Source organism: Lasioglossum baleicum, unplaced genomic scaffold (assembly GCF_051020765.1).
Source record: "Lasioglossum baleicum unplaced genomic scaffold, iyLasBale1 scaffold0126, whole genome shotgun sequence".
NCBI lineage: Eukaryota > Metazoa > Arthropoda > Insecta > Hymenoptera > Halictidae > Lasioglossum > Lasioglossum baleicum.
This window is the reverse complement of record NW_027469186.1, coordinates 279,687-296,217: the sequence shown is the minus strand read 5'-3', so window position 1 is coordinate 296,217 and position 16,531 is coordinate 279,687.

The window sequence follows — 16,531 nt, the reverse complement described above, 5'->3', positions numbered from 1 at the left end:
ACTCGTGACATATCCGGACTTGGTCTAAAGTGCGCAGTGGAAACGCTGAGCCGCCAATAAGGAATTTGAAGCGAGTCATAGAGAAGTTCTCGTGCCACGTCTAGAATTGGTCTAAAGTGCGCAGTGGAAACGCTGAGCCGCCACTATAGACGTGAAGCGAGTTAACTACCAAAAGGGTTAATAACAAGTGGAAGTTCATTTTCATTATATTATTAATATTCCATCATTACTATTCCTTACCCATGCGACGCCCACGTCGAGCGGGACGCAAGTATCAACTTGCTAAATTGAGACGCGCGTTGAGAAATAAAGCGGTGCTCGATCAAATCATTGCCACTACCGAGTGGACCGAACTTCTGGGAACCACCGAGCACATTCCGTGTGACGCGTCCGATTACGTTTCTGTATACGGTTGCCCTTGCAACCCTCCTAAAGAGGTCAACCACGCGGACCTCTCGCGAGCTCCGACGCCAGTTCTGCATCCGGTCGATTGTCCAGAGGTGATCGACATAGCCGACGACGACGACAGCCGAGACACGATCATCGTTCCCAGGGTCCGTTGCCGAATCATCAGTGACGTCCCTCTGCCAGCTCATCAACGTGTCGTCTTGCGGCCAGCATCCAAGGCCACTAATGTCGTCCCGAACCGAGCAGCAGCAACTCTGCCAGATCTTCCCCACCTCGAGGACATCTGTATAGAAGACCCGATGTACTACACCTACTGTCAGTACCGCCAGTTCCTGCTACAACAATATTATTAGGCGTCAATACAACATTGCGGTGAGTCGTATAATGTCTTGTATAATTGCCGAATCCTGTAAACTCACCGTTTTCGTTGCATCATCTCGCGCGTGATTCTTGTCGGGACACTTCTTGTAACCGCGTCGGACGTTCTCTTCTTGACTGCATCCATAGCAATATCGGTTGTCCTAGTGCATATGACAGCCCGCGGCTGTCTCGGCACGAAAGACCACTCCTCATTTTAATCTTCATATCTCAACCGTCCGTCTGTCACTGTTCTCTTTTCTCTCTCCTGGTACCTGTAACAAAAACACAGTGACGGACGTGACAATAAATCCGCAGACTGAAGATCGTCCTGTCTCGGTTAGTGCAAATGTTGTATCCTGAGAGGCAACTGTATACAAGGTTGGCGAGGATTTTAACTGTGGGGATAGCTTGGTCGCTAGCCCTTCGTATAGAACATCGTAATTGTTGAATCTGCATGAATCTGTTGGTGCGGGTTCCCAGAATGTGTATCCGTCCTGTGAATCGAGGCAGTTGCCTTTCTGAAGAGGACAGGTTTGTCCGGATTGTAAATGAATTTGTGCTGTGGATAGCTTTATCGGTGCAATGTAGTCCCGTATCGTGATGCGTATTATGGCTTGCACCACGACGTCCGTCCAGGTTCCAAAAGGATCGTTGTAGGTTGTGCCTGAGCAGCTTCCGTCATTCTTGATTTCTCCTGCCATTGTGAGGCTACGAGAGGTTGTGGAATTTGGCTGGACTCCTGTGATCTGTGCCGCTGGCGTAATATACAGAGTTCCAGTAGTGTGTAGATTAGAGCATGTTTCACTGGTGGTGGTTAGGAGATACTCTTGTCTACCATTGGCGACGACGGAATTATGCGAATGCATGCCACAGTAGTAGATCGTTCTGTCTATTTCAATGTGGCATTGGAGGACTCGGGCTTGCGAAAACTCGGCTAGCTGCAGAAGTTGAATTCGCTCTAAACTCTCGATCGGTGTGACATCTTCGGGTTCGCAATTCAGGTTATCGATGGTAGAGTACGTAGTGACGTTGAGTGTCGGTCCACCGCAATCATATCCAATGAGGGTATAAACTTGCGTGGTAATGGTGCATAGGATGGCAACTTGTAACGGATACATGTTTGTGGTTGCGAAATTGTCTGAAGACTGGAGCTCCTCTGGAATGATCCTATCTTCCGAGGGGCTGAGTCGTGATGCGACAAGCTTATCTTCCGGCTGTAGAAGGAGATTTTGTCGACGCTGGGTTTCGGATTTCGCTCGTTTGTCGGTGTTGACCGGACGCGTGATTAACGCGGATTCTAATTTCGCGTCAGCGGAGGACTGTAATGAAATCTCCTGGGAGGGTTTCTTATCGCAAGTCGCAGGAGATGCTACAATCATTGTTCGCGGGTTATCGCAGAGGTATAGTATAATACGAAATTTGTTTCTCCTTTTTGCTGACGCGTATTTTACAGACGTATAATTCCTAGATGGATGAAACTCGCTTTGCGGTGCACGGATACTTGACCGTTTAGATTGGAAGAGATCATGTTCCGGCGAAAAATCAGAGGTAGGTTTTTGAAATGAAATATAGACTCCCTTTGACTCTGATTTAGAAATTATCGCGGGATGATCTTTTATGATCGACTCGTATACTCGGTCTATACGAGGTAGAGTTTTATGCTTTATTTTATGTAGACGTTCTGTCGTCTTTAGAGAATCAAAGGCGGGGACATTTCCTTTCAACCTAGACTCGGAATAGAAACAATCGGACTTGATACCGGAGCTTGTAGAATAAACCTTCATAGGTTTGAATTCGTGGGAGTCTTCTTTGGACTCTGGATTAAAATTGTCGGGATGGTTACCGAATACGTCGGGATGGTTACCGGAATTGAAAAGGTCGGGATGGTTACCGAATGCGTCGGGATGGTTACCGGAATTAGAAAGGTCGGGATGGTTACCGAATACGTCGGGATGGTTACCGGAATTGAAAAGGTCGGGATGGTTACCGAATGCGTCGGGATGGTTACCGGAATTAGAAAGGTCGGGATGGTTACCGAATACGTCGGGATGGTTACCGGAATTAGAAAGGTCGGGATGGTTACCGAATGCGTCGGGATGGTTACCGGAATTAGAAAGGTCGGGATGGTTACCGAATGCGTCGGGATAGTGCCCGGAATTAGTTGAATAACGCTCGATCTCTTCCACCTCTAACACGGGTAATCGGAATGAGATCGGACGCGGAGATGTGTTGAAACATCTGAGGCTCGCTTTGCCTCCGCGATTAGTGACTACACAGTCACCGAGGAATACATCCGGCGCTACGCTGACGCGGCGGATATATCCCTGTTTCGGGCCCTGTACGCTGACTGCAATGCAGGCGGCTGTTCGGGGCTCAACGGCAAACTCATTAGAGTCTGCTGCAGTCCTTGATTCGGACTGTTGATTTTGATTTTTGCGCTTATCGACCGGTTCCTCTACGATATTATTCGATGTGATACGAATCTCTCCCGGTTGCACCCGACGTTTTGAGAGAGGGAATGTTTCTTCCTCTGTCCTTGCGGCGTGCTTTTCAAGAGAGACCTCCGTTTTCGAAGAAGGCATTGAAATAACCCTCGTCATTGAACTATCGCGGGGCTCAGTCGGCAGTGCGCGTGAATTAGAGAACGGAATTGAAATGTTTCCGATTAAAACAAATTGCCTTGCAAAGGAAATCTCAGCTCCTCCTATAAAGAAGGGCGAGCCGAGAATTCCGTTAACACTGACTGGAAAATCGTCCCCGAGCACGTGGAATTTGACAGGGATTGTCCCTTGAATGAATATAACGACTTCGCCGAGTGTTACTATGGAACCCTCGGTTATTCCATGAACTTCGATCGTGCTCGTGGGATCAATGGTTATCCCAGGTTTTAAACTAGACGCGCGTATCAAATTGACTTCCGAGCCCGTGTCTAATAAGAATTCACTTTTCTCGCGAAGCTGAGGGGCGGAGATTTGTACGCGCGGGATCGGCGAGTCTACTGCGAGGTTAACTGCAGAGACGAATCGTCGATCTGGTCTTCGGGGAGCTCGTTCGTTCGAACGGCGGTCTGCGTGAATGTTTGGTTGCGCTTTGTTGGGGCGGCCTCCCGCTGTTGATTCGTTCCTGTCGGGAGGCCTGACTCGTTTCCCGAGCGCAGGTTATTGTTATAGGCTCTTTTTCGACATTCGTGAATGTCATGCCCGGGAGTTTTGCAATAGTTGCAAAACTTGCGGGGCTCTCCCGAACGTCTGTCGCGATTTGAATTCGGGTCCCGGTTTTCGCGCTGCGGATTTTGTTCGCGAGGGGTTTCGGATCGCCACTGCGGAGTTGGAGAACGATAAGAGTTGCGGTTCGAGTTTCTCCACGAGTCTCGACGTTGGTCGGACCCGTTATCGCGACGCTCATCCGGTCTGTTGTCGCGACGTTCAGGGATGCGTTCGCGAGAATTGAAATTGTCAGAAGAGCGTGGGCGATAGGAGCTTCTGTTATCTGAGAAGCTTACCTTGCGGGAATCGTCACGATTAGATTCGCGACGACGGTTTTGATACAGCTCATATTGCTTATATGCAGAGATGGCTGCTTCGAAGATCTCTGCCGAATTCTGAGAACGGCAATGCAAAACTTCGCTGCGAAGTTGTGGGAGTAGACCGCGAAGGAAGCACTCGACTGTGAAACGATCGATTTCTCTGCAGTCGTAATGTCCTTCGGTAGAATCGCTGATGGCGGTTCGTAAATCTTTGACTCGATTTATGAAGTCAAGAATATGCTCATTGTTGCCCTGGGCTACGCTTGCCAATTCGCCACGGTACTGGTCCACGAATTTGTAGGGTCCCAGTACTGTTCGTAGCTTATCGCAAAGTTGTGAGATCGTACGTATGTTACGTCGTCCGATGTACGACGTTGGCCTTGTACATACATTATGTATACAAGGTCTGATCTGCATAAGATCCACACACCGTCCCCTAGACATAAGAGCATAGTATTAAGATCTCATTATTCTATTGTTCTAATCCTTATCTCCGTCTCTACCCATCACCATAACTTCACCTTGATCAACACCTTACCTCAGTTTCAACCCATCACCACGACACATAATGCAATAAAGTATTGCATCACTCTAGAAGCATCTAGAAGCTTCTAGAAACGTCGAGAAGTCCAAAGACTGCTGCATCAGCAGTCCCACGCTCGTAGAGGGCAATAGGACAGCCACGAGACTGCAGCGTCAGCAGAAATGCACGTGCAGTCCCCGGGAGCGAAGACGCTGCTGCGTCAGCGGTTCTCCCACTCCGACGACTGAAGAACAAAGAGACTGCAGCGTCAGCCATCCCCACTCCGAACGAAGGAGGCAAGGCAGAGCAGGCGCTTGCATCAGTCCGCCTTCAGCCAGCGACTCGCACAGACGTGCCTACCTGGCCTCAGCCGCCAGTCCGGCTTCTTCCGACGACAAGAGCAGACGTGTTCAGTCTAGCTCCGCGAAAGTGAAGTGTGTCGATCCTTCACTCCTAATTCCAATTCCAATTCCAACTCTAACTCAACTCAACTCAAGTCCTAATTCTCATACATTATTCCTATAACATATTACAATATCCATTATTCATTAATCCAATTACTACTCCTATTATAATACTACTTACATATTGTATACCAGTGTACTTACCAGTTCTTATTTAATATATTGTTGTTATACCAGTGCTTCGATCTTGTTATTCTTGTGTTAGTTCAACACCATCTTCCAATTCAGTTCTTGCATCGAATATATTAAACTCGTGACATATCCGGACTTGGTCTAAAGTGCGCAGTGGAAACGCTGAGCCGCCAATAAGGAATTTGAAGCGAGTCATAGAGAAGTTCTCGTGCCACGTCTAGAATTGGTCTAAAGTGCGCAGTGGAAACGCTGAGCCGCCACTATAGACGTGAAGCGAGTTAACTACCAAAAGGGTTAATAACAAGTGGAAGTTCATTTTCATTATATTATTAATATTCCATCATTACTATTCCTTACCCATGCGACGCCCACGTCGAGCGGGACGCAAGTATCAACTTGCTAAATTGAGACGCGCGTTGAGAAATAAAGCGGTGCTCGATCAAATCATTGCCACTACCGAGTGGACCGAACTTCTGGGAACCACCGAGCACATTCCGTGTGACGCGTCCGATTACGTTTCTGTATACGGTTGCCCTTGCAACCCTCCTAAAGAGGTCAACCACGCGGACCTCTCGCGAGCTCCGACGCCAGTTCTGCATCCGGTCGATTGTCCAGAGGTGATCGACATAGCCGACGACGACGACAGCCGAGACACGATCATCGTTCCCAGGGTCCGTTGCCGAATCATCAGTGACGTCCCTCTGCCAGCTCATCAACGTGTCGTCTTGCGGCCAGCATCCAAGGCCACTAATGTCGTCCCGAACCGAGCAGCAGCAACTCTGCCAGATCTTCCCCACCTCGAGGACATCTGTATAGAAGACCCGATGTACTACACCTACTGTCAGTACCGCCAGTTCCTGCTACAACAATATTATTAGGCGTCAATACAACATTGCGGTGAGTCGTATAATGTCTTGTATAATTGCCGAATCCTGTAAACTCACCGTTTTCGTTGCATCATCTCGCGCGTGATTCTTGTCGGGACACTTCTTGTAACCGCGTCGGACGTTCTCTTCTTGACTGCATCCATAGCAATATCGGTTGTCCTAGTGCATATGACAGCCCGCGGCTGTCTCGGCACGAAAGACCACTCCTCATTTTAATCTTCATATCTCAACCGTCCGTCTGTCACTGTTCTCTTTTCTCTCTCCTGGTACCTGTAACAAAAACACAGTGACGGACGTGACAATAAATCCGCAGACTGAAGATCGTCCTGTCTCGGTTAGTGCAAATGTTGTATCCTGAGAGGCAACTGTATACAAGGTTGGCGAGGATTTTAACTGTGGGGATAGCTTGGTCGCTAGCCCTTCGTATAGAACATCGTAATTGTTGAATCTGCATGAATCTGTTGGTGCGGGTTCCCAGAATGTGTATCCGTCCTGTGAATCGAGGCAGTTGCCTTTCTGAAGAGGACAGGTTTGTCCGGATTGTAAATGAATTTGTGCTGTGGATAGCTTTATCGGTGCAATGTAGTCCCGTATCGTGATGCGTATTATGGCTTGCACCACGACGTCCGTCCAGGTTCCAAAAGGATCGTTGTAGGTTGTGCCTGAGCAGCTTCCGTCATTCTTGATTTCTCCTGCCATTGTGAGGCTACGAGAGGTTGTGGAATTTGGCTGGACTCCTGTGATCTGTGCCGCTGGCGTAATATACAGAGTTCCAGTAGTGTGTAGATTAGAGCATGTTTCACTGGTGGTGGTTAGGAGATACTCTTGTCTACCATTGGCGACGACGGAATTATGCGAATGCATGCCACAGTAGTAGATCGTTCTGTCTATTTCAATGTGGCATTGGAGGACTCGGGCTTGCGAAAACTCGGCTAGCTGCAGAAGTTGAATTCGCTCTAAACTCTCGATCGGTGTGACATCTTCGGGTTCGCAATTCAGGTTATCGATGGTAGAGTACGTAGTGACGTTGAGTGTCGGTCCACCGCAATCATATCCAATGAGGGTATAAACTTGCGTGGTAATGGTGCATAGGATGGCAACTTGTAACGGATACATGTTTGTGGTTGCGAAATTGTCTGAAGACTGGAGCTCCTCTGGAATGATCCTATCTTCCGAGGGGCTGAGTCGTGATGCGACAAGCTTATCTTCCGGCTGTAGAAGGAGATTTTGTCGACGCTGGGTTTCGGATTTCGCTCGTTTGTCGGTGTTGACCGGACGCGTGATTAACGCGGATTCTAATTTCGCGTCAGCGGAGGACTGTAATGAAATCTCCTGGGAGGGTTTCTTATCGCAAGTCGCAGGAGATGCTACAATCATTGTTCGCGGGTTATCGCAGAGGTATAGTATAATACGAAATTTGTTTCTCCTTTTTGCTGACGCGTATTTTACAGACGTATAATTCCTAGATGGATGAAACTCGCTTTGCGGTGCACGGATACTTGACCGTTTAGATTGGAAGAGATCATGTTCCGGCGAAAAATCAGAGGTAGGTTTTTGAAATGAAATATAGACTCCCTTTGACTCTGATTTAGAAATTATCGCGGGATGATCTTTTATGATCGACTCGTATACTCGGTCTATACGAGGTAGAGTTTTATGCTTTATTTTATGTAGACGTTCTGTCGTCTTTAGAGAATCAAAGGCGGGGACATTTCCTTTCAACCTAGACTCGGAATAGAAACAATCGGACTTGATACCGGAGCTTGTAGAATAAACCTTCATAGGTTTGAATTCGTGGGAGTCTTCTTTGGACTCTGGATTAAAATTGTCGGGATGGTTACCGAATACGTCGGGATGGTTACCGGAATTGAAAAGGTCGGGATGGTTACCGAATGCGTCGGGATGGTTACCGGAATTAGAAAGGTCGGGATGGTTACCGAATACGTCGGGATGGTTACCGGAATTGAAAAGGTCGGGATGGTTACCGAATGCGTCGGGATGGTTACCGGAATTAGAAAGGTCGGGATGGTTACCGAATACGTCGGGATGGTTACCGGAATTAGAAAGGTCGGGATGGTTACCGAATGCGTCGGGATGGTTACCGGAATTAGAAAGGTCGGGATGGTTACCGAATGCGTCGGGATAGTGCCCGGAATTAGTTGAATAACGCTCGATCTCTTCCACCTCTAACACGGGTAATCGGAATGAGATCGGACGCGGAGATGTGTTGAAACATCTGAGGCTCGCTTTGCCTCCGCGATTAGTGACTACACAGTCACCGAGGAATACATCCGGCGCTACGCTGACGCGGCGGATATATCCCTGTTTCGGGCCCTGTACGCTGACTGCAATGCAGGCGGCTGTTCGGGGCTCAACGGCAAACTCATTAGAGTCTGCTGCAGTCCTTGATTCGGACTGTTGATTTTGATTTTTGCGCTTATCGACCGGTTCCTCTACGATATTATTCGATGTGATACGAATCTCTCCCGGTTGCACCCGACGTTTTGAGAGAGGGAATGTTTCTTCCTCTGTCCTTGCGGCGTGCTTTTCAAGAGAGACCTCCGTTTTCGAAGAAGGCATTGAAATAACCCTCGTCATTGAACTATCGCGGGGCTCAGTCGGCAGTGCGCGTGAATTAGAGAACGGAATTGAAATGTTTCCGATTAAAACAAATTGCCTTGCAAAGGAAATCTCAGCTCCTCCTATAAAGAAGGGCGAGCCGAGAATTCCGTTAACACTGACTGGAAAATCGTCCCCGAGCACGTGGAATTTGACAGGGATTGTCCCTTGAATGAATATAACGACTTCGCCGAGTGTTACTATGGAACCCTCGGTTATTCCATGAACTTCGATCGTGCTCGTGGGATCAATGGTTATCCCAGGTTTTAAACTAGACGCGCGTATCAAATTGACTTCCGAGCCCGTGTCTAATAAGAATTCACTTTTCTCGCGAAGCTGAGGGGCGGAGATTTGTACGCGCGGGATCGGCGAGTCTACTGCGAGGTTAACTGCAGAGACGAATCGTCGATCTGGTCTTCGGGGAGCTCGTTCGTTCGAACGGCGGTCTGCGTGAATGTTTGGTTGCGCTTTGTTGGGGCGGCCTCCCGCTGTTGATTCGTTCCTGTCGGGAGGCCTGACTCGTTTCCCGAGCGCAGGTTATTGTTATAGGCTCTTTTTCGACATTCGTGAATGTCATGCCCGGGAGTTTTGCAATAGTTGCAAAACTTGCGGGGCTCTCCCGAACGTCTGTCGCGATTTGAATTCGGGTCCCGGTTTTCGCGCTGCGGATTTTGTTCGCGAGGGGTTTCGGATCGCCACTGCGGAGTTGGAGAACGATAAGAGTTGCGGTTCGAGTTTCTCCACGAGTCTCGACGTTGGTCGGACCCGTTATCGCGACGCTCATCCGGTCTGTTGTCGCGACGTTCAGGGATGCGTTCGCGAGAATTGAAATTGTCAGAAGAGCGTGGGCGATAGGAGCTTCTGTTATCTGAGAAGCTTACCTTGCGGGAATCGTCACGATTAGATTCGCGACGACGGTTTTGATACAGCTCATATTGCTTATATGCAGAGATGGCTGCTTCGAAGATCTCTGCCGAATTCTGAGAACGGCAATGCAAAACTTCGCTGCGAAGTTGTGGGAGTAGACCGCGAAGGAAGCACTCGACTGTGAAACGATCGATTTCTCTGCAGTCGTAATGTCCTTCGGTAGAATCGCTGATGGCGGTTCGTAAATCTTTGACTCGATTTATGAAGTCAAGAATATGCTCATTGTTGCCCTGGGCTACGCTTGCCAATTCGCCACGGTACTGGTCCACGAATTTGTAGGGTCCCAGTACTGTTCGTAGCTTATCGCAAAGTTGTGAGATCGTACGTATGTTACGTCGTCCGATGTACGACGTTGGCCTTGTACATACATTATGTATACAAGGTCTGATCTGCATAAGATCCACACACCGTCCCCTAGACATAAGAGCATAGTATTAAGATCTCATTATTCTATTGTTCTAATCCTTATCTCCGTCTCTACCCATCACCATAACTTCACCTTGATCAACACCTTACCTCAGTTTCAACCCATCACCACGACACATAATGCAATAAAGTATTGCATCACTCTAGAAGCATCTAGAAGCTTCTAGAAACGTCGAGAAGTCCAAAGACTGCTGCATCAGCAGTCCCACGCTCGTAGAGGGCAATAGGACAGCCACGAGACTGCAGCGTCAGCAGAAATGCACGTGCAGTCCCCGGGAGCGAAGACGCTGCTGCGTCAGCGGTTCTCCCACTCCGACGACTGAAGAACAAAGAGACTGCAGCGTCAGCTATCCCCACTCCGAACGAAGGAGGCAAGGCAGAGCGGACGCTTGCATCAGTCCGCCTCCGACCGGCGACTCGAGCAGTCGTGCCAACCTGGCCTCAGCTGCCAGTCCGGCTTCTTCCGACTTCAAGAGCAGACGTGTTCAGTCTAGCTCCGCGAAAGTGAAGTGTGTCGATCCTTCACTCCTAATTCCAATTCCAATTCCAACTCTAACTCAACTCAACTCAAGTCCTAATTCTCATAACATATTACAATATCCATTATTCATTAATCCAATTACTACTCCTATTATAATACTACTCACATATTGTATACCAGTGTACTTACCAGTTCTTATTTAATATATCGTTGTTATACCAGTGCTTCGATTTTGTTATTCTTGTGTTAGTTCAACACCATCTTCCAATTCAGTTCTTGCATAGAATATATTAAACTCGTGACATATCCGGACTTGGTCTAAAGTGCGCAGTGGAAACGCTGAGCCGCCAATAAGGAATTTGAAGCGAGTCATAGAGAAGTTCTCGTGCCACGTCTAGAATTGGTCTAAAGTGCGCAGTGGAAACGCTGAGCCGCCACTATAGACGTGAAGCGAGTTAACTACCAAAAAGGTTAATAACAAGTGGAAGTTCATTTTCATTATATTATTAATATTCCATCATTACTATTCCTTACCCATGCGACGCCCACGTCGAGCGGGACGCAAGTATCAACTTGCTAAATTGAGACGCGCGTTAAGAAATAAAGCGGTGCTCGATCAAATCATTGCCACTACCGAGTGGACAGAACTTCTGGGAACCACCGAGCACATTCCGTGTGACGCGTCCGATTACGTTTCTGTATACGGTTGCCCTTGCAACCCTCCTAAAGAGGTCAACCACGCGGACCTCTCGCGAGCTCCGACGCCAGTTCTACATCCGGTCGATCGTCCTGAGGTAATCGACATAGCCGACGACGACGACAGCCGAGACACGATCATCGTTCCCAGGGTCCGTTGCCGAATCATCCGTGACGTTCCTCTGCCAGCTCATCAACGTGTCGTCTTGCGGCCAGCATCCAAGGCCACTAACGTCGTCCCGAACCGAGCAGCAGCAACTTTGCCAGATCTTCCCCACCTCGAGGACATCTGTATAGAAGATCCGATGTACGACACCTACTGTCAGTACCGCCAGTTCCTGCTGCAACAATATTATTAGGCGTTAATACAACATTGCGGTGAGTCGTATAATATCTTGTATAATTGTTGAATCCTGTAAACTCACCGTTCTCGTTGCATCCTCTCGCGCGCGATTCTTGTCGGGACACTCCTTGTAACCGCGTCGGACGTTCTTTTCTTGACTGCATCCATAGCAATATCGGTTGTCCTAGTGCATATGACAGCCCGCGGCTGTCTCGGCACGAAAGACCACTCCTCATTTTAATCATAATATCTCAACCGTCCGTCTGTCACTGTTCTCTTTTCTCTCTCCTGGTACCTGTAACAAAAACACAGTGACGGACGTGACAAATTTGGCGCAGTCGGTAGGACATCGAAGTGGTCGCCGATATTTGCATTAATAAGGCCCGACGCGTGTCAGTGCGAAGTTCACATTTCTTAAATCCCATTCATATCTTTCAAAATGTCTCGCCCAATCACGCGATCTCAAAAGGATCTCCGAGCAGATCCTAACGCAGACCTTCCTCCAATGACCGAGGAAGAGCTACTCCTTTATGCGCAAGACCTCGCCCGTAGAGAGCAATATCTCAAAGAGGAAACTGATTTTATTGCCAAATTGCGTCTCAAATATGAAGAAGACGCACAAAACCAAAAGAATATGCTCGACGAAATACGAAAAGAGCTTCATAACATCCAAATCACGAGTCAAACCCTACGTCAACAATCGCCTACACCAGGCCCTAGTAACGTCTCTAATATGCGGGAACCTTCACCGCCAGAGCCACGCGAAATCCCACAGTATGAACCTACTGGTAATTTCGCTCTAAAACAAGCCGCCGAGCTTGTCCCTAGATTCGACGGAACTTCGTCTTCCGTCCTACAATTCATACGTGCATGCAAACGCGCGCGTGACACCGTACCGGCCACTGCAGAGCGTGCCCTCACAAAATTGCTCTGCAATAAACTCCACGATCGTGCTTATGCCGCTATAGAAGGCCAGCACATATTCACAATTTCTGCACTATGCGAGAAATTACGAACAGTACTGGGCCCATACAAATTCGTTGACCAGTACCGTGGCGATCTCGCGAGTGTACTCCAAGCTCCAAACGAGCACATCCTAGACTTCATCAATCGCGTCAAAGACCTTCGAACCGCGATTCAAGATGCCACAGATATTGGCCTTGATTACGAAGAACTAGATCGCTTCGTAGTAGATTGTTTTCTACGAGGTCTCCTTCCCCAGCTGCGTGCCGAAGTGCTTCATTGCCCTTCGCGAAATCCTGCCACTGTTTTCGAAGCAGCCATCTCTGCTTACAGGCAGTATGAGTCAGACCAGACTCGTCGACGAGAACTGATCCGCGAAGAAAAACGAGTCAGCTTCTCTGATAACCGGCCGTATCGCCCGCGTTCCACGTACGAGTCCCCTCGTGACATTCCAGAGCGAACCCAAGAACGCCGCGATAACAGACCGGACTCGTCTCAGCAGTCCTCGAGAAACTCAAACCGGGACTCTTATCGCTCCCCGACGCCGCAACGGCGATGGGAAAATAATCCTCGCGACCAAAACACGTACCGCGATGGTCGCACAGATCGCCCTTCAAGCTCTAACAAATTTTGCAACTACTGCAAAGTCCCCGGGCACGATATTCACGAGTGCCGTAAGCGCGCTTTTAATAATAATAGGAGGTCGGGAAACGAGTCCGGCCTCCCGACCGAAGCCAACCCAAGGCGGGAGGCCGCATCTTCAACCCAAACTACAGCCCGCACCCAAACAGCTATCCGGACGAACGACCAGTCCGACGATTCGTCTCAGCAGTAAATCTTGCTGCAGACTCACCAATTCCGCGCGTAAAAATCTCCGCCCCTCAATTACAAAAGAAGTGTGAATTTTTGTTGGACACGGGTTCGGAGATCAATTTAATTCGTGCGTCAAGTCTAGAACCAAATCTACCTATAGATTATACGAACACTATAGAAGTCCAAGGAATAACCGAGGGATCCATTCCAACTCTCGGTCAAATTAAAATACACTTACAGGGTCAAAACCCTATCGAATTTCATGTCTTGGAAGAAAACTTCCCAATTAACATCGACGGAATCCTCGGTTCTCCCTTCTTCAGAACAGGAGCCGAGATCTCCTTTGCGAATCAATCCATAACGATAGGAAACATTCGGGTTCCCTTCTCGAACCCTTGCGCGCCCACGGCTGAGCCTCGCGATAAATTGGCAGCAGAGGTTATTTCAATGCCTTCGTCTATGACCAACGATCTCGTTAAAACTCCAGCCGCCAAGCGTGAGGAACATTCGGCAAGGAACGTTCGAGTGTCTTCCTCAAATCCTCGTGCACCTGCGGTCAGACCTTGCAGAGCCCCGGTGACGGAGGTTATTTCAATGCCTCCTCGGGATTCAATCGAGTACTCCCTAGAGAAAAACGCCGTGAAAAGCCGGCCGGAATCGAAGGAGACTCGAGAGATATCGGAGTACACTGCGAGAAGTCGGATCGTGGAGCGTGAGGATCGAGTCCGAACAAAGACTCCTCCGAAATCCGAAGAATTCGTCCTCGAACCTCGTACCGTTGCGTGTATAGCGGTCGACGTCGAAGGACCCAAACAGGGATATATCCGCCGTGTTAATGTAGCGCCGGATGTATTCCTGGGTGACTGCGTTGTCACCAATCGTAAAGGCAAAGCGAGCCTCCGGTGTTTTAACACCTCGTCGGAAAGAGTTTCATTTCGATTGCCCCCATTGGAGATGGAAGAAATCGAGTCGTACTCTTCCGACCTTTCTACTTCCGGGTATCATCCCGACGTATTCGGTAACCATCCCGACCTTTCTAATTCCGGGTACTATCCCGACGCATTCGGTAACCATCCCGACCTTTCTAATTCCGGGAACCATCCCGACGTATTCGGTAACCATCCCGACCATTCTACTTCCGGGTATCATCCCGACGTATTCGGTAACCATCCCGACATTACTAACTCCGGTAACCAGCCCGATTCTTATACTAACTCCGGTAACCAGCCCGATTCTTATTCTAACTCCGGTAACCAGCCCGATTCTCATACTAACTCCGGTAACCAGCCCGATTCTTATACTAACTCCGGTAACCAGCCCGATTCTTATACTAACTCCGGTAACCAGCCCGATAAAACCAAGGTCAGAATGACCTATTCCATCGCAAATTCCCACGAAGCTCGCGTGAAAGAGTTATTAGAAACTATCCCCATGGATCACCTCAGCGGCGACGAAATGGATCATGTTAAATCTTTGTTAGAAAAGCACAATGATCTTTTCCATCTCCAAGGGGATCGTTTGGGAAAAACAAACGCGGTGACTCACAAAATCATTACGACGGATGATATTCCAATCCATGTTAAACAGTATCGCTACCCACCAATCCACAAGGACGAAATCAACAAGCAAATGTCCGAACTCTTACGGAATGACATAGTCGTTCCATCTAACTCACCTTATAATTCCCCCTTGTGGATTGTTCCTAAGAAAGCGGACGCCGAGGGTAACAAAAAATGGCGCATGGTAATCGATTACCGCGCATTAAACGAGAAGTCGGTGGCCGACGCGTACCCGCTACCTAGCATTAACGAAATCCTAGATCAGTTAGGCAGCGCCGCATACTTCAGTGTGTTTGACTTAGCCAGCGGATTCCATCAGATAGGAATGGAGAAGGAGGATGCCGCGAAGACCGCCTTCTCCACGCCTTTCGGCCACTACGAATTCAACAGAATGCCATTCGGTCTCCGTAATGCTCCGGCTACCTTCCAAAGATTAATGGACACAGTCCTCTGCGGCCTACAAGGCAACGAACTCTTCGTGTACCTCGATGATATCGTGATCTACGCGCGTTCACTAGAAGAACATTATGCCAAATTCAATAAACTAGCCCGCCGACTGCGCGGAGCCAACCTCAAATTACAGCCCTCGAAATGCGGCTTCCTTCATAAGGAAGTGGCATACCTGGGACATCAGATTAGTCAAGACGGCGTCAGACCATGTCCAAAGAAAATTAATGCCGTACAAAATTTCCCACGACCTAAGAACGCGAAAAACGTGCGCGAATTTCTAGGCCTTGCAGGGTACTACCGCAAATTTATTAATGACTTCGCTAAAATCTCCAAACCCCTAACCCAACTCCTCGCCAAAGAACACAATTTCGAATGGGGTCCAAAACAAGAAAAGGCCTTCGAAGACCTACGACAAGCTCTGTGTGACGAACCAGTCCTTCAATACCCGGATTTCGATAAGCCGTTTAACGTCACCTGCGATGCATCTGGATATGCCATCGGCGCCGTACTAAGCCAAGGCGAAGTAGGCAAGGATCGTCCCGTTGCCTATGCCTCAAGGATCCTGCAGGGCGCTGAAGTGAACTATTCTACAATAGAGAAGGAGTGCTTAGCAATAATATTTGCAGTACAGTATTTTAGACCATATATCTACGGCCGAAAATTTACACTAATCACAGACCATAAACCGCTGGTCTGGATGACGTCAGTAAAAGACCCTACGTCGCGCCTCCTCAGATGGCGCCTAAAACTGGCCGAGTTTGAATATAAAGTCGTCTACAAACCGGGAAAAGCGAATTCTAACGCTGATGCCCTCTCCCGAAACCCAGTTACGTTGCCCCTCTCATGGAGCACCCCTGGAGGCACATCGCCGCCAAGAGCACCGTTATCAAATCCAGGAACCCCTCTCTTCGATAACCGCCGAAGGAGATGGGCCGACTCGCATCTTATGCCACC